This window comes from Diceros bicornis, unplaced genomic scaffold, assembly GCF_020826845.1.
Source record: "Diceros bicornis minor isolate mBicDic1 unplaced genomic scaffold, mDicBic1.mat.cur scaffold_93_ctg1, whole genome shotgun sequence".
Classification (NCBI taxonomy): Eukaryota; Metazoa; Chordata; class Mammalia; order Perissodactyla; family Rhinocerotidae; genus Diceros; species Diceros bicornis.
In genome coordinates this window covers 1,252,752-1,276,255 of record NW_026691823.1, presented here as the reverse complement: position 1 = coordinate 1,276,255, position 23,504 = coordinate 1,252,752, and the positions used below count along the sequence as shown (strand labels likewise).

The 23,504-nt window shown below is 36.9% G+C and overlaps 1 long non-coding RNA gene across 24 annotated transcripts in view; it reads left to right on the top strand.

Annotated features, from left to right (window-relative positions):
- Window positions 1-23,504, top strand: part of LOC131403854 (uncharacterized) — a 132,414-nt gene that overhangs the window by 23,573 nt on the left and 85,337 nt on the right. For all 24 annotated transcript variants that reach the window (XR_009219591.1, XR_009219585.1, XR_009219589.1 and 21 more), the window contains exon 6: window positions 17,638-20,216. This is a non-coding gene — a long non-coding RNA (uncharacterized LOC131403854). The remainder of the gene's footprint in view (window positions 1-17,637; window positions 20,217-23,504) is intronic.

Here is a 23,504-nt window from a genome sequence, read left to right as displayed (position 1 = left end):
TCATGTTTTCCATTGATATGATGTGTGACACTAACTGATTTTCAGATGTTGAATAAATTTTGGATTTCTGGGAGAAATCTCACTTAGTAATGATGTATAATCTTTTTCATATACAGTTTTCATAAACTGGATTCAGTTTGCTAGTAACTTGGAGATGTTTGTGTGTGTATTCATGAGAAATATTGTTGTATAGTTTTCTTTTCTTGTAATATCTTTGTCTGTTTTTTGGTATCAGAATAATACTGGCTTCATACAATGAATTGGGAACTGTTACCTCCTATTCTATTTTTTTTAGAAAAGTTTATGAAGAATTGCAGTTAATTCTTCTTTGAATATTTGGCAGAATTCACCAGTAAAGCCAGTGGGGCATGAGCTTTACTTTTTCAGATGTTTTTGATTATTTTATTTCTTTACTTGTTATAGTATATTCTGATTTTCTAGTTTTTCTTGAGTCAGGTTTGGTAGTATGTTTTTCTAGCAATTTTTCCTTTTCTTTATTTTTTTATTTTAATTTTTGTGAGGAAGATTGGTCCCTGAGTTAACATCTGTTGCCAGTCTTCCTCTTTTTGCTGATGAAGATTGGCTCTGAGCTAACCTCTGTGTCCATCTTCCTCTACCTTGTATGTGAGATGCCACCACAGCATGGCTTGTTGATCAGTGTGTTGGTCCGCTCCTGAGATTCAAACCCACAAACCCTGGCTGCCAAAGTGGAGCACACAAACCTAATCACTATGCCACTGGGCTGGCCCCACAATTTGTCCGTTTCGTGCAAGGTATCTAGTTTGTTGGCATACAGTTGTTAATAGTATTCATTTATACTCTTTTTTAGTCATGTGAGGTCGTTAGGGTCGCTCCCTCTTTCATTACTGATTTGTAATTTGAGCCTTCTATCTTTTTCTCTTGGTCAGTTTACCTAAAGTTTTGTCCCTTTTGTTAATCTTTTCAAAGAACAAACTTTTGGCTTCATTGACATCCTCTGTTTTTTCATTCTCTATTGTAGCAAATTGTTACCATATGCCATGCACCGTTTATATACTTTTTATATAAATAACCCTCTCTTCAGCCCTTTGATATAAGTACTATAATAATCTACCTTTTACATAAGAGGAAATTGAAGAAGAGAGATGTTGAGTAATACGCCCAAGGACACACAGCCAGTACTTGACCAGACCAGGGTTTAAATCCAAGCAGTTTGACCTTAGAGTTCATGCTCTCAACCATTTACTATACTGTACAAAATGATTTGTAACAGCACTGTTTGTAATAGTGAATCATAGCTATTAAATTGAGTCTGATAACATTACGTATATAGACACGGAAATACATTACCTCTATGCATGCACAAATGCACAGGCACCTGCAAAATTGCGTGTTATATATGTTAATACAAGTGATGAGGGAAACAAAGCAACTTACTAGAGAATATGTTTTTTTTTTAATTTATTTTTGTTTAAAAAAATTTTTTTTGGCTTATTGTGGTAACATTGCTTTATAACATTGTATAAATTTCAGGTGTACATCATTGTACTTCTATTTCTGCATGTATTACATCATGTTCCCATGTTCACCACCCAAATACTAATTACAATCCATCACCACACACATGTACCTAATCATCCCTTTCATCCTCCTCCCTCCCTCCTTCCCCTCTGGTAACCACCAATCCAAGCTCTGTCTCTATGTGTTTGTTTGTTGTTATTATCTACTACTTACTGAGTGAGATCATACGGTATTTGATCTTCTCCCTCTGACTTATTTCACTTTGCATAATACCCTCAATGTCCATCCATGTTGTCACAAATGGCTGGATTTCATCGTTTCTTATGGCTGAGTAGTATTCCAGTGTGTATATATACCACATCTTCTTTATCCATTCTTCCCTTGATGGGCGCTTAGGTTGCTTCCACATGTCGGCTATTGTGAATAACGCTGCAATGAACAGAGAGGTGCATGTATTTTTACGCATTGGTGTTTTCAAGTTCTTTGGATAAATACTCAGCAGTGGAATAGCTGGATCATATGGCAGTTCTATCCTTAATTTTTTGAGGAATATCCGTACTGTTTTCCATTGTGGGTGCACCAGTTTGCACTCCCACCAGCAGTGTATGAGAGTTCCCTTCTCTCCACATCCTCTCCAACACTTGTTGTTGTTTCCTCTCTTGTTAATTATAGCCATTCTGACGGGCGTGAGGTGATATCTCATTGTAGTTTTGATTTGCATTTCCCTGATAATTAATGATGCTGAACATCTTTTCATGTGCCTGATGGCCATCTGTATATCTTCCTTGGAGAAATGTCTGTTCAGGTATTTTGCCCATTTTTTAATTGGGCTGTTAGTTTTGTTGTTGTTGAGATGCATGAGTTCTTTATATATTTTGGAGATTAATCCCTTATCAGATGAATGGTTTGCAAATATCTTCTCCCAATTGTTATGTTGTCTTTTCATTTTGTTGATGGTTTCCTTTGCTGTGCAGAAGCTTTTTAGTTTGATGTAGTCCCATTTGTTTATTTTTTCTATCATTTCTCTTGCCCAGTCAGACATGGTGCTTGAAAATATGTTGCTAAGACCAATGTCGAAGAGCGTATTGCCTATGTTTTCTTCTAGAAGTTTCATTGTTTTAGGTCTTACATTCAAGTCTTTAATCCATTTTGAGTTAATTTTTGTGTATGGTATAAGGTAATGGTCTATTTTCATATTTTTACATGTGGCTGTCCAGTTTTTCCAACACCATTTGTTGAAGAGACTTTCCTTTCTCCATTGTACGTTCCTGGCTCCTTTGTCGAAGATTAGCTGTCCATAGATGTGTGGGTTTATTTCTGGGCTTTCAATTCTATTCCATTGATCTGTGTGTCTGTTTTTGTGCCAGTACCATGCTGTTTTGGTTACTATAGCTTTGTAGTATGTTTTGAAATCAGGGAGTGTGATACCTCCAGCTTTGTTCTTTTTTCTCAGGATTCTTTTAGCTATTCGGGGTCTTTTGTTGTTCATATAAATTTTAGGATTCTTTGTTCCATTTCTGTGAAAAATGTTGTTGGAACTTTGATAGGGATTGCATTGAATCTATAGATGGCTTTAGGAAGTATGGACATCTTAATTATGTTAATTCTTCCAATCCAAGAGCACGGAATATCTTTCCATTTCTTTGTGTCTTCTTCAATTTCTTTCAGCAATGTTTTATAGATTTCAGTGTACAGATCTTTCACCTCTTTGGTTATTCCTGTGCTTAGAGGGATTGCTTTCAGTTTTTCACCATTGAGGATAATATTAGCTGTGGGTTTGTCATATATGGCCTTTATTATGTTGAAGTACTTTCCTTCTATACCCATTTTATTCAGAGTTTTTATCATAAATGGATGCTGTATCTTGTCAAATGCTTTCTCTGCATCTATTGAGATGATCATGTGATTTTTATTCTTCATTTTATTAATGTGGTGTATCACGTTGATTGATTTGCAAATGTTGAAGCTTCCCCGCATCCCTGGAATAAATCCCACCTGATCATGGTGTATAATCTTTTAAAAATATTGTTGTATGTGATTTGCTAGTATTTTGTTGAGGATTTTTGCATCGATGTTCATCAGTGATATTGGCCTGTAATTTTCTTTTTTTTTTGTGTTGTCCTTGTCTGGTTTTGGTATCAGGGTAATGTCAGCTTCGTAGAATGAGTTAGGGATCTTCCCTGCCTCCTCAATTTTTTGGAAGAGTTTGAGAAGGATAGGTATTAAGTCTTCTTTGTATGTTTGGTAGAATTCACTGGGAAGCCATCTGGTCCTGGACTTTTATTTTTGGGGAGGTTTTTGATTACACTCTCGATCTCCTTACTGGTGATTGGTCTATTCAAATTCTCTATTTCTTCTTGATCCAGTTTTGGAAGATTGTATGATTCTAAGAATTTATCCATTTCTTCCACATTGTCAAATCTGTTGGCGTATAGCTTTTCATAGTATTCTGTTATATTCTTTTGTATTTCTGAGGTGTCCATTGTAATTTATCTTCTTTCATGTCTGATTTTACTCATTTGTGCCTTCTCTCTTTTTTTCTTGCTGAATCTAGCTAAAGGTTTGTCAATTTTTTTGATCTTTTCAAAGAACCAGCTCTTGGTCTTATTAATTTTTTCTATTTTTTTTTTGTCTCTATTTCATTTATTTCTGCTCTGATTTTTATTATTTCCCTTCTTCTACTGATTTTGGCTTTGTTTGTTCTTCTTTTTCCAGTTCCTTTAGGTGCATTGTTAAATTGTTTATTTGAGATTTTTCTTGTTTGTTGAGATAGGCCTGTATTGCTATAAACTTCCCTCTTAGAACCGCTTTTGCTGTATCCCATAAATTCTGGCATGTCGTATTTTCATTTTCGTTTGTCTCCAAGTATTTTTTGATTTATCCATTGATTTCTTCATTGACCCAATCATTTCTCAGTAGCATTTTGTTTAATCTCCACATATTTGTGGCTTTCCTGATTTTCTTCCTATAGTTGATTCTAGTTTCATACCGTTGCGGTCAGAAAAGATGCTTGGTGTTATTTCAATCTTCTTAAATTTATGGAGACTTTTTTGTGGCCTAATATGTGATCAGTCCTGGAGAATGTTTCATGTGCATTTGAAAAGAATGTGTATTCTTCAGTTTTTGGATGGAATGTTCTGTATATATCTACTAGGTCCATCTCTTCTAGTGTCATTTAAGGCCAATGTTTCCTTATTGATCTTCTGTTTGGATGATCTATCCGTTGGTGTAAGTGGAGTGTTGAAGTCCCCGACTATTATTGTGTTACTGTCTATTTCTCTTTTTATGTCTGTTAATAATTGCTTTATATATTTAGGTGCTCCTGTGTTGGGTGCATAGATATTTACAAGTGTTATGTCCTCTTGTTGGTTTGTTTCCTTGATCATTATGTAGTGCGCTTCTTTGTCTCTTTTTACAGTTTTTGTTTTAAAGTCTATTTTGTCTGATATGAATATTGCTATCCCAGCTTTCTTTTTATTGCCATTAGCATGGAGTATCTTTTCCCATCCCTTCACTTTCAGTTTGTGAGTGTCTTTAGGTCTGAAGTGTGTCTCTTGTGTGCAGCATATATATGGGTCTTTTTTTTTATCCAGTCAGCCACCCTATGCCTTTTTATTGGAACATTTAGTCCATTAACATTTAAAGTAGCTATTGATAAGTATGTACTTGCTGCCATTTTTAAACTTTTTTTCTTGGTGTTTTAGTAGTTCTCTCTGTTCCTTTCTTTCTTCTTCTCTTGCTCTCTTCCCTTGTGGTTTGATGGCTTTCTTTAGTATTATGTTTGGGTTCCTTCCTCTTAGTTTTTTGTGTATTTATTATAGCCTTCTCGTTTGTGATTACCATGGGGGTCATATATAGTAACATACGTATATAGCAATCTATATTAACTTGATAGTCTCTTTAATTTGACTTCTGCTGAAAGGTCTACTCTTTAACTTCCCTCCTCCCACATTTTATGTTTTTGATATAATATCTAACCTAATTTTTGTGCATTTGTATCCATTACCCCCTCATCATGGAAATAGATAATTTTTTCTATTTGTGGTCTTCTCTTTTCTCCTTAAATAAGTCCCCTTAGCATTTCTTGTAGTACTGGTTTCTCGGTGACAAACTCCTTTAATTTTTGCTTGTCTGGGAAATTTTTTATCTCTCTTTCCATTTTGACTGATAATCTTGCTAGGTAGAGTATTCTTGGCTGTAGGTTTTTTCCTTTTAGCACTTTAAATATATCATGCAACTCTCTTCTAGCCTGTAAGGTTTCTGCTGAGAAGTCAGCTGATAGCCTTATGGAGTTTCCTTTGTATGTAACTTGTCTTTCTCTTGTGGCTTTTAAGGTTCTCTCTTTATCTTTAATTATGGACATTTTAATTATGATGTGTCTTGGTGTGGGCCTCTTTGGGTTTATCTTGTTTGGTGCTCTCTGTGCTTCCGGTACCTGGATGGCTGTTTCCTTCCTTAGGTTAGGGAAGTTTTGAGTTATTATTTCTTCAAACATATTTTCTGCCCCTTTGTCTCGCTCTTCTCTTTCTGGGACACCTATAACATGGATGTTAGTGCACTTGATGTTGTCCCGGAGGTCTCAGACTGTCTTCAGTCTTTTTAATTCTTTTTTCTTTTATCTGCTCAGTTTGGGTGATTTCTTCTAGTCTTTCATCCAGCTTGCAGATCCATTCTTCTGTATCCTCTACTCTGCTTTTGAGTTCTTCTAGTGAATTTTTCATTTCCAGTATTGTATTCTTCATTTCTGGTTGGTTCTTTTTTATATCTTCCCTTTCTTTGTTGACATTCTCACTGAGTTCATCTATTCTTCTCCCCAGATCAGTGAGCATCCTTAACACTCTTTGTTTGAACTTTCTGTCGGGTAGCTTGCTCATTTCTGTTGTGCTTAGTTCCTTTTCTGGGGTTTTGTCCTGTTCCCTTGCTTGGAATGTATTACTTTCCCTCCTCATTTTGCCTCTTTTCCTGTGCTTGTGTCTATGTATTAGGTAGGTTGGCCACATCTCCTGCTCTCGAAGAGGTGACCCTATATAAGTGATGCCTTAGGAGGAGTGGCAGTGTGCTTCCCTCTCCTCTCCAGTTGCAAATGTTCCAGGAGTGACCCCTGTGTGGGCTACGTGTGTCCTTCTGTTGTGGCAGGGTTGTTCTTCCCATAGGTGCCCAGGGAGGCTGAGCTATGCCCCTGGCCAGCTGTTGTAATACTCAGCTGCGTGTAGTTGTTGTGGGCCCTTCAGTCTCTTTATCGAGTGTGGGGTGTCCCAGCAGAGTTGGCTGCAAGGTCTAATAGCACAATCCTGTTGCTGTATTTCTATTAAGTGAGTAGGCCCCCAGCATGGCAGGTTGTTAGGCTCAGCAGCTTACAATTGCTATAAGCCTCTATCCTTCAGGTCTCTTGTCAGCTCTCTGAGGATTGCAGCTGGGTGGGGCTGGCCTCAGGCATGGGAGCTCCCAATTGTTTCAGGCTTTGGAAGGTGGGGCCAACCTCCTACGTGGGTCTTTGAGAAGCACAAGTCTTCTGCAGCTGACAAGCCCTGCCGCCCACAGGCCCACACATACAGTCAACACAGTCCTGCCCCGTGCGTGCACCCTGACCTCTTGAGGTGGACCTTGTCTCTCCAAGACAGGAGCCCCACACTCTCCACCCCCTCCTTGCACACACCCTGCCCTACAGAGGTGGACCCAGTCACCAGGCTGCAAAGAATCCAGTCACTAATCTATGCAGGCCCACAAGTTCCCTGAGGGCTTGTTGTTGGGTGGGGCCAGTCTCTAGGGTGGGCTGCCTGCCCTGGTTGAGCTGGATTAAATCGGTGCTCTAGTGAGTGGGGCAGACCCTGGGCTAACAGGCCCCAGGGAGAACTCCAATGGCATATGCTGGTGTCTATGTCAGCATGCCCCCACCAGATCACAATAATGACTGCCACCAATGTCCCAGTCCCTGGAGAGGTCTCACCTCTCACCCAGATGCGCTCAGGACCTATCATATGAGTCTCTTTTCCCCAAAGGGTTGTGCACCTTTCTTTCTAGTGATTTTAGGTTGCTCTTTGAAATGGGTGAGTTTGTGTGTGGGCCCTTTAAGAGCCGGTTTTAATATCTTTGTGAACCAGCTTTTCTGGGGGTTCTCCGCAATGTTTTAGTAGCAGGCAAAGTCAGATATTCTGCCACTCGTCTTGATTGTGCTGGGTCGACAAAATGCCCATGGCAGGGGCGCTCCCCGGCTGGGGGCCCCACGCCTCCAGGGAGCCTGTGTACCTGTGGGCTGCTCCCCGCAGCCGTGAGGTGCTGCGGCTTGTGAAGGCGGCGTTTTCTCTCTCCAGAAGGGAGTTTCTGCCTCTTCCACCTCAATTAGGATTGTCATTTGTTGCAGGAGTTCCTCTTATCCAGTTTGCAGTTCCGTCTCAGGGGTAATTTTTCCACCAGTAGTTGTAAATTGGCCGTGTCAGGGGGAGGAGGTGGGTTCAGAGTCCGCCTACGCTGCCATCTTGACTTCTTCCTCGAGAATATGTTTAATGTAATCTTATTTTGATTCAAACAAAATAAAACCCTTTATTTCTAAACACATAGAAAAGTTCTGAAAGAATATTTAATAAAAGTTTAAACAAAGGTTGTTTTATTTTTCCTTTGATGATGTGATTATGAGAAGTATTCACTATTTGCAATTATCCATTTTACAATTTTTTTCAAAAAGCATATATTATTCTTTATAATTGAAGTATAAAGATATGTATCATAGATTGATTTCCATGAGAAATGATTGAAATAAGAAAAACGACACTTAACATGATTAAAGAAGTGTAGAATCCTCGTTAATACATTAAGATTTTTATAATTCTTAACTGTCCTGACAATGGTATGAAGACGACTCTGGGGTATATATTCAAACTATGGGAGAGAGCACACAAGGTGAATGATAGTAGAGAATTGTGTGAGTAATTAAATCAGGATCTCTAATTTGACAGTGTTCACATATATCTTTCTGTTTTCTATAAGGTTAAATAATTTTTAGAATTATCAATATGAAATTAGTGTGAATTCATTTAAACAGAAAAAGTTATGGGATTTGGAGGCTAAAATCAGCTGGAGACAATGAAGCTTTGGGGGACAAAGTGAAGGGATGATACAGGCAAGACCTTAGAACCAGAGGAAGCTGCAGAAGAGATTCCTATGCTGAAAGTAGATGACTCTAAACTTAAGATTATATGATTCTATACTTAGTATCTAGGCAATTTCCTCTGAATACAGTGCATTGAAATGGGAAAAATTGCCTTTGGTTGGATAGTTTAAGTCAATTGTATTTGACATACATTTATTACTTGTGTATTACCTGCTGGGGACTCGAATAGCTACTATGGCAATACAGAGGTTACCGGGTCATGATACATACCCCTTAGCAGTGCATAGTGCTTAGTCTACTATCTTCATGCAGCCTCACATGTCTCTTTTATTTTCATTAATCAACAAATCAATCAATAGCCATTTAATAAGCATCTACTCCAGAAAAGAAAAAATCCTTATCATTAACTGATAAAGTAAAACTTCGATTTAGCAAATTAGCATTTCACGTTCAGTATTGACAGTGAAAGTTTTCCTTATTGAAGTTACCCTTTACGAAAACAGAAAAATGCTAATAGCGTTCCAAATTTAACCTTGGCATTTGCAAGAGTTTTGATGTTCATTATATATGATGGCTTTGCTTCAGCCTTTCCCCTCCTCATGGGGCGAGGAATCTGCAGGGTCAAGAGACGCTCCCACGTCGAACGCTGCACTCCTCCCAGGACCCCAGAATTCTCTGAGCTAATGGACCCAGCTCACTTCTAAGGTCTTTAGGGGCTTCTTTCCCAAGTATGTTTTTTCAATGACTGGTCAAGTCACCAGTGTGTGCACCCCTCTGCCCAATAATCGGTCAAGAGGTAGCTGTTTGGAGGACAGTGGAAAAAATTTGGACATGTAGCCTGGGCTGTCCATATATATGTGTGTGAAGCCTGCAAAGGGCATGATGGGTCCGGGGTGGAGGGAGGTGATAGTCAGGAGCCTGCACTGCTGCTCTTCCCTGGACTCTGCAGATATTAAGGGAGGCCTGGTCTTTGTATTCTCTCTCTTGTCCTTTACTTATTCCTGAAATAGGCAATGCTTCTTCACCCCTCAGAGCCTGTTCACACGCTGTTCTCTCTGTCTTGCATGCCTTCTTCTTATCCTCGGCTTCTCTACTCCTCTGGCCAGCAACCTTTCATGCAAACTCCTACTTATCTTTCATTTCTTAGCGTAAGGTTGCCTCCCCAGGGATGCTCTCCTCGCCAGCACGTGCTATGGCAGCTCTCTGCAGCAGGCCCTAATGAAACCACAGTGTGGTTTTCTTCACAGCACCTACTCGCAGGACTTGAATTTATATGGTTATTTGTCTCATGCGTGTACCAACCACTAGACTTAAGTTCCACGGCAGATGAATGATGTCTGTTTCATTTATAGGTATTTCCTTACCACCTGGTATAGTGCCTGGCACATAATAAACATTTACTAGATGGATGAATAAATGAACAAATAAACAGACAAATGAATGAATGGAAATCTCTCCATGAAAAGAGAATTTTTCCTAATTTGTTCTTTATAATCTTTGGAGGCTCAGCATTATGGGAGGCTATTTTAAGTTTTGTGTGCAATGCAGGGTGCTCTTCCTGAGTTTGGAATTTGCAGAGCAGGCCAATTACTGTTGTTTTTGAAGATGTAATTCTGTGGTGTGTGGAATAATGGCTCCTCAAACATGTCCATGCCGTAATCCCCGTAAACTCTGAATGTATTATTCTACATTGCAGATCAAGGTTATGGACCTTGAGATAGCGAGATTATCCAGGTGTGCCCAATCTTAGCATATGAGTTCTTAAAAATCAGAGAACCTTCTGTGGTTGATTAAGAAAGAGATGGCTGTGTGAGAAGGACTTGACACCCCATTGCTGGTTCTGAGATGTAGTGGCTTATATGCAAATACTGGAGAGAGGCCTCCAGGGGCTAATGATGGCCCCAGATGTCGACAGCCAGAAGGACTTGAAGTCTTCAGTCCTACAACCGCATGGAACTGAATTCTGCCAACACCAAAATGAGCAGGAAATGGATTCTCCCCTAGAGCCTACAGAAAGGAAGGCAGGCCTGTGGACACCTTGATTTTAGCACTGTGAGATCCATGTCAGTCTTTTGACCTAGAGAACTATAAGATAATAAATACATGTTGTTTTAAGCCACTAAATTTGTGGTTACCGCAATATAGAAAACTACTACAAACTCCTATCCAGTTCTGAGCTGCAATGGGGTCTTCAGAGTTAAAGTCTTTCCTTTTAATCTGGGGAGAATGCTCTTTACTGTCCTTAGATTTGTGAACATTTACTCAATGTTTGTTTCATGTCATGAATTTCAATCTTACTCTTTTACATATTCTTTTGCAGTCTCATACTACTGATGGAAGAATTTGCAAAAATTATGACATTTGTGAAATTCTCCTTATAACATACTGAAAAAATAAGAATAATAATATTTAATTTCTAATGGGGTATACAACATATTTCCTGCTTATCACTTAAGTTTGCCTTTAGTCGAACATACATCCTGCACACTTGAATGATTTAAATCGGCATCTTTTAACAAAAGAAAAATCAACATTTTGTAGTAAAGCCATGTAAATTAGAGCAAGACCTGAAATGATAATGATAATTTCAGTATGCATGCAACTGAAGTGTACTCTCTTGAAATCACAAGATCTTAGAGCTAGAAGTGATTTTAACCTCTTATGTCTGAAAAGGAGGAAACTGATACCAGAAAATGTAATACCTAACTGACTGCACATGTTTATCTTATCTGTTGCGACAGACCCAGAACTAGAATTCTGATACTATGTTTTCCAGTTGAAGTTAGCATCCACTAGGTGTTTCTTTCTTAAGAAAGAGGGTAGAGGAGATATATATATATATAAATTTTATATACATATAAAATTTAGATTTAAACTGGATCTTATAAACCCAATAGTTTAATGAAAGGGAAGTATATTAAACTCTTGGGTTTATGGGATCCAGTTAAACCCAAATTATAATGAATAATGTAAAATATAGTAGTAGTTTTATTGCTTTGTGGTTCAGAGTTTATTTTCTTTTATAAGGGCATACAACTTTAAAAGATGCTGAGATTGGTAAATGTTAATACTTGTTAAGATAAATAGTAGATAAAATGTGTATTCATTATACTATTTTCTCACATTTGTATATATTTGAAAATTTACATAATTAGAAAAAGAACATGCTGTAGTTCACAAGGTTAAACTCTCAGAAGCACAGCAAATTCCATGGAGTTTGAAATTTTGAAATGATCGAAAGGATATTAAGCTTTGGTTTTGTCACGTCCTGTTCTTTGACATCCATTGTGTGTGAGTGCGTGGGCGTGTGCTCTGCATGTTATTCTGTCAGAGGCACAATGTCAAGAGATCTTTTCTACAAAAACGGTAAAACTCTAGACATTTGAATTAACTGCTGGGGAAGGAACATGGAATATATTCAAACAAGGAAAAGCTAGGGTGAATATCAATTCATTATATAAAATATATGCAGGTCTAGATATTTGCAGATGTAGAGAGGTATGGCTATTTAAATTCTGTTCTCTGTTTTAAGTAACTTTCTCCTTTGTGTTTATTTAAAGAAAAACAAACTAGGGCAACTTTGACAAAAACGGCAAGTTTTATGTTTGCATTTTGAAAAGTCTTTAATATTTATTAAGATTGTAAGTTTAAAGATAGCTGAATTACATTCCTGCAAATTTAAGGGAAATTAATAGAATAATGAAAGAGTATGTTGCAATTTAATGGTATCTCCATTAATGACCTCCTTCTCTTCAACCAGATGTATCTGGGGTAGCAGACGGTGGTGCAGACGTGATTTTTATGTTTGCTAACAAGTCAACGGAGAGAACCAACTCCAAACGCTCCTGTCTTTCGGGGCTTCTGTCACATTGTGCTCCAGCTCATTGCACTATCAGAGTCAAGCAGTTTCTCATCTCCTCCTCTGACTTGTCAATTTATAGTCATTTAAAATGAAATCCCAGTGGCAACCTTGTTTTAACTAGAATGCGAGACATGCTGTTTAGGGTTACAATTTTATTTCCCCCCCAAATGAAAGAATAATGACTCATTAAAGTGCCTGTATTTTCCCAGATATCCTTTCAATAATATACCCGGACAAAAATTCCAGACTTGTATATCTGACGTTAACAGGAAATACTGATTATCTCTTTTCCTAGCCCCGATGTTCAATGCCATTTTTCTGTATACATCTATTGTAGGAGAGTTCTTGGCCTCTACTTTTATTCCATGGGGCATCTTTAAAAAATCCAGTGACAATAAATAGAGTTAGAATCATGTCTTCTCTTAAAAGATTCTTCCACAACTTAGTAGATCTCAGGATTGAGTTTTTCTTGATCTGTGGAATAGAAATTGGCTGTTTGTGACCCTCTGATTTGGCCTGTTTCCCTGGAATCCTGGAATTATAGCTATGTGGTTTATTTCTGCATGTATGCAAGGTAAAATCTGGCCTTTCTCTGATATTTTTTTCTTATTTTAGGCCAAGTTCTCCAATAATTTACTCTTTAAATGCAACTAAAAATAACCATGGTTACATATCATATTTCAAACTACCCCCAGATCATTTAAAAAATATATCATTTAAAAAGATTGTGTTGAAAGGTCTAGTATTTCATAACATTAACAATTTTACTCTTTTAGAAAGTAGCTAACTAAGAATGTGTCTTCTAGGTGCTTTCCTTCTGAAGACCCTTGTTTGTCAAAAAAGATGAACTTCCATGTCCCAAGTTATGTGAATAGATTTACTTTTCTGTTCAAAACAGCAGCCCCTCATTTCTCACTACTGAAAACGCCTCATTGGCTCTTAGTTTGCGTGTCCAATGACTGTACCGTTGACAAGGCCCTCTTTTGTTTTCCTTTATTTAGAAACACCATCAGTTCTGACATGTTTGTTGTATTTTTTAAAGTCAAACTTCCTTTTTAATTCCATAGCCTTTTTTTTTTCTCTTGATAATTTCCCCAGCAACATGAATTTGAGCGACCCTAGGACCAGGGTCTCTCCCTCCTCCATGAGGCTACAGGACACAGATAGAGGCAGCGTAGTCAGAGGAAAGCATGAGGATTCGGTGGCCAAACAGATCCATCTTGAATCTCAGTTTCATCCAATAAGGTTGCTGAGAAGAGTAAATTTAGTAATATGTGCAAAGATTCTGGCACAGTGTTGGTGTTCAACAAACATTATATCCTTTCTCTTTATTTCTGGCCACCATTTCTTTTGTACCACGTGCTTTATTATTTACATTTTTGGTTTTAATTAGCATTTGTAGCATTTTAAAGTATTTGGCAGAGTGTCTGTCATATAACATCACTCAACAAATATTAGTCATTATTAAAGTTATTACCCTTATATTTCCACCCCAACATTTCCTGCCTCCATTTCCAATAAAGTTCTTTTTTTTTTTTTGTGAGGAGATCAGCCCTGAGCTAACATCTGCCAATCCTCCTCTTTTTTCGCCGAGGAAGACTGGCCCTGGGTTAACATCCGTGCACATCTTCCTCCACTTTATATGGGATGCCGCCACAGCATGGCTTGCCAAGCAGTGCGTGGGTGCACGCCCGGGATCCGAACTGGCGAACCCCGGGCCACCGCAGCAGAGCGCACGCACTTAACCTCTTGCACCACCGGGCCGGCCCCTCCAATAAAGTTCTTTATGCTTCCAATTGCTCATATATATATTGTTCTCCTCTAAATGTATGCTGAGAATGCTCTTATCTAGGAACTGGCTTTTTTTGATGTCCTTCTCAGGAGGATGAGTTCCTAAAGGTGAAAAGTGAAAAAAGGGTAAAGTGGAAGAAAAACTACATCATTAAATAATAAGGAAAAGTTGGAAAGGAAAAAAAAAAAGAAACTATATTTGTCTTATTTGGATAGCATTTAAGAAAGAAAATTTTTGAAGAGCAAAGTGCATTCAGAAATGAATTGTTATGATATTGATATTTTTAGATTCACTACTTGGCCTTTGAGTGATTCATTGTATTAATAGTGCATACTGGTGTTTGACCAATTTAACAGTAATTGAATGTAACATGATGCATGAAATCTGCTGTGTGATTACCATCAAGATGCAATTTTGTTTCATGAATGATATGAAGTTTTTTGAAATGGGAATTTCAGATTTCACCTTGAGATAAAATTTGTAGTCATGTTTCGATACAGGTGGCTAGATACCTTGTTCAAACGCATTATGAAGAAAATGAAACAAACCATGGCCACTTGTGTGTTCATTAAATTATATGAGGTTAACAGGTTGGCGCTTTCTTTGAAAATATATCTTATTTGATATCAACATTCTCCTGCTCTAAGTAACACTAGTTATAATAATTTCTTATATCTTCTTATCAATGCTGGCTCTTCCCTTCTCTAATTGTTTCTTTCTATATGAGCTGTTGTCACACAATGACTTTTAGCATTTGATTCCAGTCTACTATAAAATCCTCTCCTTACTAGCAATGCTGTATTAATAATGGAAAGCACATATATGAAGTTATTGACTCTTCTACATATTTTTAATATTCAGTCAATTTACAACACAAGAATGCTATGGGGGTGCTTTCTCTGGGAGGATCTCATTCCCCCAAGGGCTTCAATTGCAATGTCCCAAAGACTTCTGGGTCTATGCAGTCAACCCAAGACTTTCTCCTGAACTCCATGCCTGCATTCTCAACTGCCTACTGTTCATTGCTACAGGCATTTAAACTACAGTTATGAAGAGCTGAACTCACTGTTTCCTTCACAAATCTTAAAGAAAGTTACCACCACTCATATAGTTGCTTATTTTTTGAGAAAACAGTGTCATCCAAATGCCTCCTTCTCCATAAACAACCTCCATGTCCAGTCAATCACTGCATTTTCTGAATTCTGCCTCCTTAATCTATTTCCTTCTCTCCATCCCCACAGTCCTGCCACTTTTTGGGCCATCAGCATCATTTACCCATTTTACTGCAACAGCATGCTATTTGGTTAGCCTGTTTCTTGTGTAGATAAAAATGCAGGCACAGAATTATTTATATCACCTCACTCCCATGCCTAAAACACGTGGATGGATTTCCCTGCCCTAAAATTAAGGTTAAAACTCCTTAACGTGGGTTACAGTTTCCTTTATGATCCTGTTCCAGCTGTCTTCTCCAGCCTCATCTCTGTGTTCTTCCTCCCAGCATTCCCTGCTACAGCTCCACTGAACCTCTTCGGGTTCCTGGAGTAGCTCATTCACTATCCTGCTTCAGCGATTCTGCCCTACCGTTTTCTTTCCCTGAGACACTTCTCTCTCTACTCCATCTTTATGATTCACTTTTTATCTTAGTTAGGGTTCTCCAGAGAAAGAGAACGAATAGGATACACACACAGACACACACAGACGTGCGCGCGCGCACACACACACACGCACACACACACACGATTTGTTATAAGGAATTTGCTCACATGATTTTGGATGCTGAGAAGTTCCAAGATCTGTAGTCAGTAAGCTGGAGACCCAGGAGAGCTGATGATGTAAGTTCTAGCTGGAGTCAGGGTCCAAAGGCAGAAGTCCAATGTCCTAGACCAAAGACAGACAGAGAGAGTGAATTCTCCTGTACTCTGCCCTTTTGTTCTATTCAGGCCTTCAATGGACTGGATGAGGCCCACTGACACTGGGAAGAGCAAGCTGCTTTATTCAGTCGACCAATTCAAACATTAATCTCATCCACAAATACCCTCATAGACACACCCAGAATAATGTCTAACCAAAAATCTGGGCACGCTGTGGCACAGTCAAGTCGACAAACAAAATTAGCTGTCACACCCTTCTAGTCTCATTCTGGATACTCTTTTCTCAAGAAAAATTTCCGTGGCCCCCAAGTCCTGATGAGATTGCATTCTTACTCTCTTATCTGCTTCCATAACACCCTGCTTTCCTCCATCGTAGCCCATACCACACTACATGGTCATTCCCTGCTTGCTTACATCCCATACAGGACTCTAAGTCTTGCTCATCTTTACCTCTGTAATTCCTAATTTAGGAGTTAGGAATTACACTTTGGTTCAATAAATATTCGTTGAATGCATGAGCTATTCTATTAACCTTTAAGCTGAATCCTTACTAACATTAAAACTATATACTTATTTTAGCTTGATTGCTTATATAAAACCAACATTTACTGTTGGCCAATTATGGCTGACTATATATGTGTAACAATATTCAACATTCTGGTTTCATTAACTTTCCTCTGGGATTTATACACTAAACCCACTCGATCTGTGGTTTAGATATTTCATGCTGATTAAAACTGTGGCTACCTTAGAATTCTCTTGGTTGCTCACCACCAGGGAAAAGGGCATTCAATTTAGCTGTTTCAAATTAGAAAGCAGCGTATGAAAGGAACAGAGGATTTGGAATAACAAGACCCAGGTTAGAAGACTAGTGCTGGCAGCCTTCATTTTGCCTTAGTTATTGACTTCTGTATACTGAACATCTAGAGAAGTACTTGGCACAAAACAGATTCTAAAAATTGCTAGATGAGCCAACTTTGATAAGTTACAAAAAATATTTTAATCACAGGCTTCTCATTTAGTAAGTGACAGTAATTGTGTTTACTTCACAAAGAGTTTTGAGACTATAAATGAGTTAATATACTCAAATTGAGTACAGAGTGGATGTGAAATGAAAGTCTTGTATTTCTTATTTACATATCATGGGAATATCTGTGAACGTGTTTATAAGTGCAAAATATCTGTTCGATCCTGTAGCCCCCAATTACACATTTTTTCCCCTTTATTTTCAAGCACTTAATATGTGCCAGGCAGTATCCTAAGTGCTTTACATACATCATTTCATTTTATTTTAATAAGGTATTGGTCTTTTTAATTGGCAATGAATATCTTGTCTCATAAAGATTCCATAACTTGCCCAAGTTCACACAGGTTGCAAAGCCTACACTGGCATCTGGGTTTATCTGATACCAAAATTCAATGGTCATAACTGTTCAATTTTCAAACAGCTGGAATAAAGTCTGTATCCATTAAAGTTAATTTCTTTTCCCTTCTTGTCCTACAGGATCAGCGTCCTCCTGTTCTATGTCCTTTGGATTTGCACAAGCACAGAGTGTATGATGTTTGCGGCAACAAGGCAGGGACAATTTAATGGCATTTCCACCAGATTGTGTGAAGACACTCCAACTGCTCTTGGCTCCTTCCCAGTTGCATTGGCCTCCTTGCCCTCCCACAGGTGGGCTTTCATACCCAGGGCAGAGCTGGAACACGGCCATGACTGCTGCAGAAGAGGTCTTTCCTGGACAGACTGGTCAGACGGCACTGGAGCATTTGTAATGGGAGGGTTGTTTGTCTTTCCTTCATCTTTAAGAAGGTCAGAAAAGACCCAGCTCGCTATGTCCGGGTAAAGAGAAATGCAAAGATGAAACTTACCTTACATCTCTATACTCCTCCCTTCCCAATGTTCACCTCGGTATATAAATGGAGTCCCTAACTTTCACTCCTTAATCCCAACACCAGGTGATGTTCTTCCGTCTCTAGGGAACCTTTCCTTTCCTTACTTTTCTCAGATTTACTTCCACAAAAATCATCCTCTCATTCTATAAATGGTGCCTTTTTCTTCATTGTTATTATTGCCCTTATTCTTCATCTCTATCTTTGAGAATATTCTTTTTTCTCTCTATAAAAATAACAACAAATATCCTGATTTGATTCTGATTTTTCTTTTAATTACCATCCTTTCTTTTTCCATTTGATGCAAAACTCTTGGGACATATGGTTATCTTAATTTTTCTCCCATTACCTTCCAAGTTCTACAATTTAAGCTATTTCATTGAGTTAAATATATCATTGAGTTAAAAACCATCAATTGAATTACATTTACGACTTTATAAATTGCCTGAATGATACAAATTGATTTCATTGTTTTTAAAGTGATACTTCATATATTCATAGAAGCATTTCCAATCAACTGTATTATAAATTATCCCTGGAGAATCAGTGTTTCTCTGCAATGAGTAGGGGCCATCTTCCAATATTGCAAACATTTGGCCCATTTACAAATGAGTCTGCTTTTTATTTCAGGGTTTAATAAATTGATTTTTATAGTGAATTTATTCAATTATAATAGGAAGATATCCTATGCATTAATAATTTTAAAATTTAAATATACAAGTACCCAGTTAGTTTTGTTCTTAATTACTGTATATAGACAGACACACACTTTTTTTTGCCTACTGCAATCCATATAAAATTTAATAGTAGTTTGACTAATGTGATAAAAATTATTTTGTTTATAATTACTTCAATTTGTTGGAAGAACTTTAAACACTTGGTTCCTACAAGTGGAAATTAACATTTTAAAGACACAGTGTTGTCAGAGAGTTCAGCAAAGCATTTGAGTACTTTTTAGCCTCAAGAAGTGGGAAAATTGTACTTATTTAAATGTCACTGTTTTGCAAAAACTTTGAGTCTTTTTCTTCTTTGTCTCTTTATCCCTCATTTGCTAGTGCTTACACAATATATGCAGTAAATGTATTTTTTGGAAGTCTAACTATTTTTAACAGATGCAATCCTTAATTTTATTGCTTCATATTTATATTAGAGATTAATATGTTTGCCTGAATGCCAGGCAGATTAACTTCTCTTTGTTTAGCTTTATAATTTTTGCTTTAAGCACTGGAGAAGTTTGTTATTGACAAAGCTGAACTAATGTCAATGATCTTATTTTTCAGAATTTTTTGTGACATTTAAATTTTGGGAAAACATATATGCATATAAATTAGATGATAAAGGTAGAAACCGAGGCTTTAATTACAAGAGATACTCAGTGTACTTTTTATTCTTAAGCCTACTAGATGAGAAAATTCAAGCCATTATTCAATGTTTTTTTAAATAATTTATTGCTGTTTTTAGAACTCTTTACCGTGTTTATTCTAATTCTTTAATTCCTTCAATAAGAAAAATCAACCTAATTAAATAATTGCAGGTTAAAATTAAATTTCATTTCAATATTCTTGACCAGGGAACCCTAAGAGTTTTTAAGTGTTTAAGTAACTCAGTTGTGTAAGCGTTAACAGTCAGAAATATATCCAGGTCATCTAAGTCATACAATTGTCAGATGGTTGCTAGGCAACAGATATCAGGTTTGGCTGATGCTTGTTTCTAGGCAAAGCTTACCATGTGAAAAGAAGAACAAATTACATGACACCTGCATTTTGTTGTTATGCTTTTTGAAAATAAAGTTGTATTTGGAGGGGAAAAAAGCCCTGACATTTATTATGCACATCATCTTTCTTCTAAATGTCAGAACTATATCATTTGATAGTTAAGTGATAAGGTACAATGAATTGAAATGACGGATGACATTTTATTTCTTTTATGGTTTTAGATAAGGGCCTTTTGCCTAATGCTGTTTTTATATCTTGTCATCAAGTTAATTAACTTTCTGAATTCATTATGATAGAAAAGAAGCTGCAAGTCAAAATTAATTGAAATATAATTAATTTAAAATATACATATTTCAATGCTACTGAGAACAAGAAGTGAAAATGACTTATGTTACATGATTCTAGTACAACGTCAAAATATTTCACTGGTGATGGAAGTGATGTTGAGAGAGAGATCACGTTTTAGAAATCTAAGGTGAAACTCTAATTCTTTGCAAATGACTTAAAACTACTATTATTACATATTACTTGATTAATTTTTATTTTCTGTAATATATAATAAATATAATAAGAAATATAAAATGTTCAGCATAATGACAACTTCCTAGTTATAAACTTCAATGATGTTAGTTTTTCTCTCCCCCTTTTTACTTTCCATATTAATAATTGATGTATAAGGAGTAGGTGAGAATTTTGATAGTGGTTAAAGATGGTTCAGTTCAGACCCAAGAGAAAATAACCAAAATTATCTGTTAGCCATCTGGGAAACAAAAACATTGTTTGATCATTAATTTTCAAACATTATATATATATATTTTTGTGTGTGTGTGTGTGTGTGAGGCACATCAGCCCTATGCTAACATCTGCCAATCCTCCCCTTTTTTTTCCTGCTGAGGAAGACTGACCCTGGGCTAACATCTATGCCCATCTTCCTCCACTTTATATGGGACGCCACCACAGCATGGCCTGCCAAGCTGTGCGTTGGTGAGCGCCCATGATCCAAACCAGCGAACCCCGGGTTGCCACAGTGGAGTGCATGCACTTAACTGCTTGCGCCACCGGGCTGGCCCCAGACATATTATAGTTTTTAAAGTATAAATTTCAGAGACCTGATTTTTATTCCCCAAATGAGGAATTGTGGCAAAAATCATTTAAAAAATTCACTCTTGATTTGTTTAGTTTTTCACTGGGAAAATTTAATTCAAAACTTAGCAAAACCGATGTTTTCGTTTTGTGTAACTGGATGCAGTCTTTCACAAATTAAGAGATTTTCCAGTTCCTGGGATTAGATAAAAGACATAGAATATATATATATATTCAAATTCAATATTTTTACAAAAGAGAATTTTGTCAAATTTCTATCTAGAATTATGATTCTGGTGCCTCTTTCTGATTTCTGGAGTTAGATAACAGAACCTAGGAGAAAACTGAAATAAAGTACGTAAGATAGATGAGTCAGATGGAGGTGTATAATGACAACGATTTAGCAAGTCAACTTAGAAATAATACCATAATTTTTTTTTCTAATTCTAACAGAACTTTTTGTTTATAGAAACCTGAATTCTGTATTCAGTTCACAGAGCAGACATCTACTTAGTTACTACAGACTTAAAAAATTGAGACCAGGATTTGTTTTCTCTCTTAGGAAAATCACTCAAGGAATATCTCTTTATATTTTTCTTATAAAAAGTGAGGATTCCGGACCCCACATGAATTTGTTGCTGATAACATATAACAAATAATAATAATAAAATGGAGATACTTTAAATTATGAAGCATTATTTTATTTATGAATATGTCTAACATAAAGAGAAATTGTGGTTATGCTTATTACCTATTCTCTATACAGCAGCTTTTAAAATGCATGACCTTGTTCAAGAGCAAACTGCCTAACACTTTCTAAAATAAAGACTATGTAGACTTGAATAAATATTGTTACCAGGCTTTAGAAATGTTTCAACATCTTATGAAATAAGCACATTTAGAAAATCCGAGTTGTTACAAATTGAGGAGTAGATTGCTCAAAAGATGATGCTGCTTTCAAAGTTATGTCTCTTAAAACTATTATGTTCAATTTTCTTTTTCTTTTTGACATCCAGACACAGAGGCATGTCTGGATGAAAAGAGTTTTATTTAAAAGGCAAGAAACAAACTTTAAAGAATTAGTATTGATGCTTGAGGCTTTAATATGAATTTCTGGGGATATTTTGGGAATTAGTTGTGGTTAATTCACTTTTGTTCATTTCTTCTGTATGTCTTCCACGTTGAGGGACATGTGAAATCAATGCAACCAGGTGTACAGAAGAGAATCAAGCTTTTTCAATCCCACTTTCCTTAAATTACTAACTACAGTTATCGTTATTTTAATGAGACTTTTATTAGTATTTGAAATGCTTCTTGTCTTACAACTTCCATTGAGTTGTTAAATATCTATCTTTTTTTCCTCATCTTATTTCTTTAATAGGTTATCTGTATAGAATTTCATGGACACTCTAAGAAATGATGATAGATTCTTTAGTCCTGAACTGAGGATGAGTAAAATAGTAACTTTTGTTAGGTCAATCAAATCATGATGTCCATTTCAGTTATTTCATACAGCACATTTTGGTGGAGCCATAATAAGATCTTCCTTTTGAGACACACTTTATTTTCCCTCAACCCATGGGCATAATCTGCTAGAAAGTGACAGCACACCTACATTGTATAGCAAACAGTCCGATTTATACAGAAGAGATTCCACATTTCCACACCTGACTTGGAATATTTGAATGTGAATCGTAGAATCACTGAGAGAGATTGTCCAAACGGGTGGCCTGCTCAGCTATAAATAGGAGAATAGAAGAGAATATGAATAAGATGAAAAAAATTAAAAACTTCATGATGTCATTAGTTTGGCTTATATTGTAATTGAAATTAATTTGATTACATTACAATTACATTAGCAAATAAGTGTGAAATAGGATCACATATTATATGTTAGAAAAGCCATTGTCAGGAGACCAAGCCAGTCGTCTCAGGATGCTGACTGTACTTAGAAAAGGAACAACATCTAGGGATTGGAGAAGGAAAAGAAATAGAGAAGAGGAATGGAACCAACATTTATTAAAGGCCTGACACTTGAAAGACACTATTCTAAGCGCATGTTGTCCCATTTAACATTTATAACTCAATAAGGCAGAGTGTCATCTCCAAAAAATAGATGAGGAAACAAAAAACTTCAAAGAGTTATGTAACTTGCAAAAAGTTTTAAACTGGCAGCCAACAGAGAAGGCATTGGAACTCTGGCATGTCTGCCTGCCGGCCCGGGTTTATGTGGTTGCTGAACCTGAAATTAGCAGGGGTAGCAGCACCTGTAGCAAAAGATCCATCCTTATGTTCCTCATTTTATGGCTTTATGATAGGTGCTGAAAAAAGAAACCCTCAGTGATGAGGGCCCAACTTTAGAAAATAATCTATTATTTAATGGAGGTTATGTTTTGACACATTATTTAATGGAGGTTAAGTCTTAGCATACTTTACTTCCTAAATTTTATGTAAGACAAACACTTCTGCTGCAGATATGTACAGATAACAGCCTGAGTGTGTTCATTTTACTAAAAGGCAAACGCTGGTGTTATAAAAAGAAATAAATGATGAACATCACTTAGAAGAGTGGTTTTCAAACTTGTGCTTTTAAACTTATTTTTGAATGTGAATCAGTGAGAAAAATATACTCTCTTTCATCACCAACACACACACACAAATTTCTAAAATAGTACTTTAC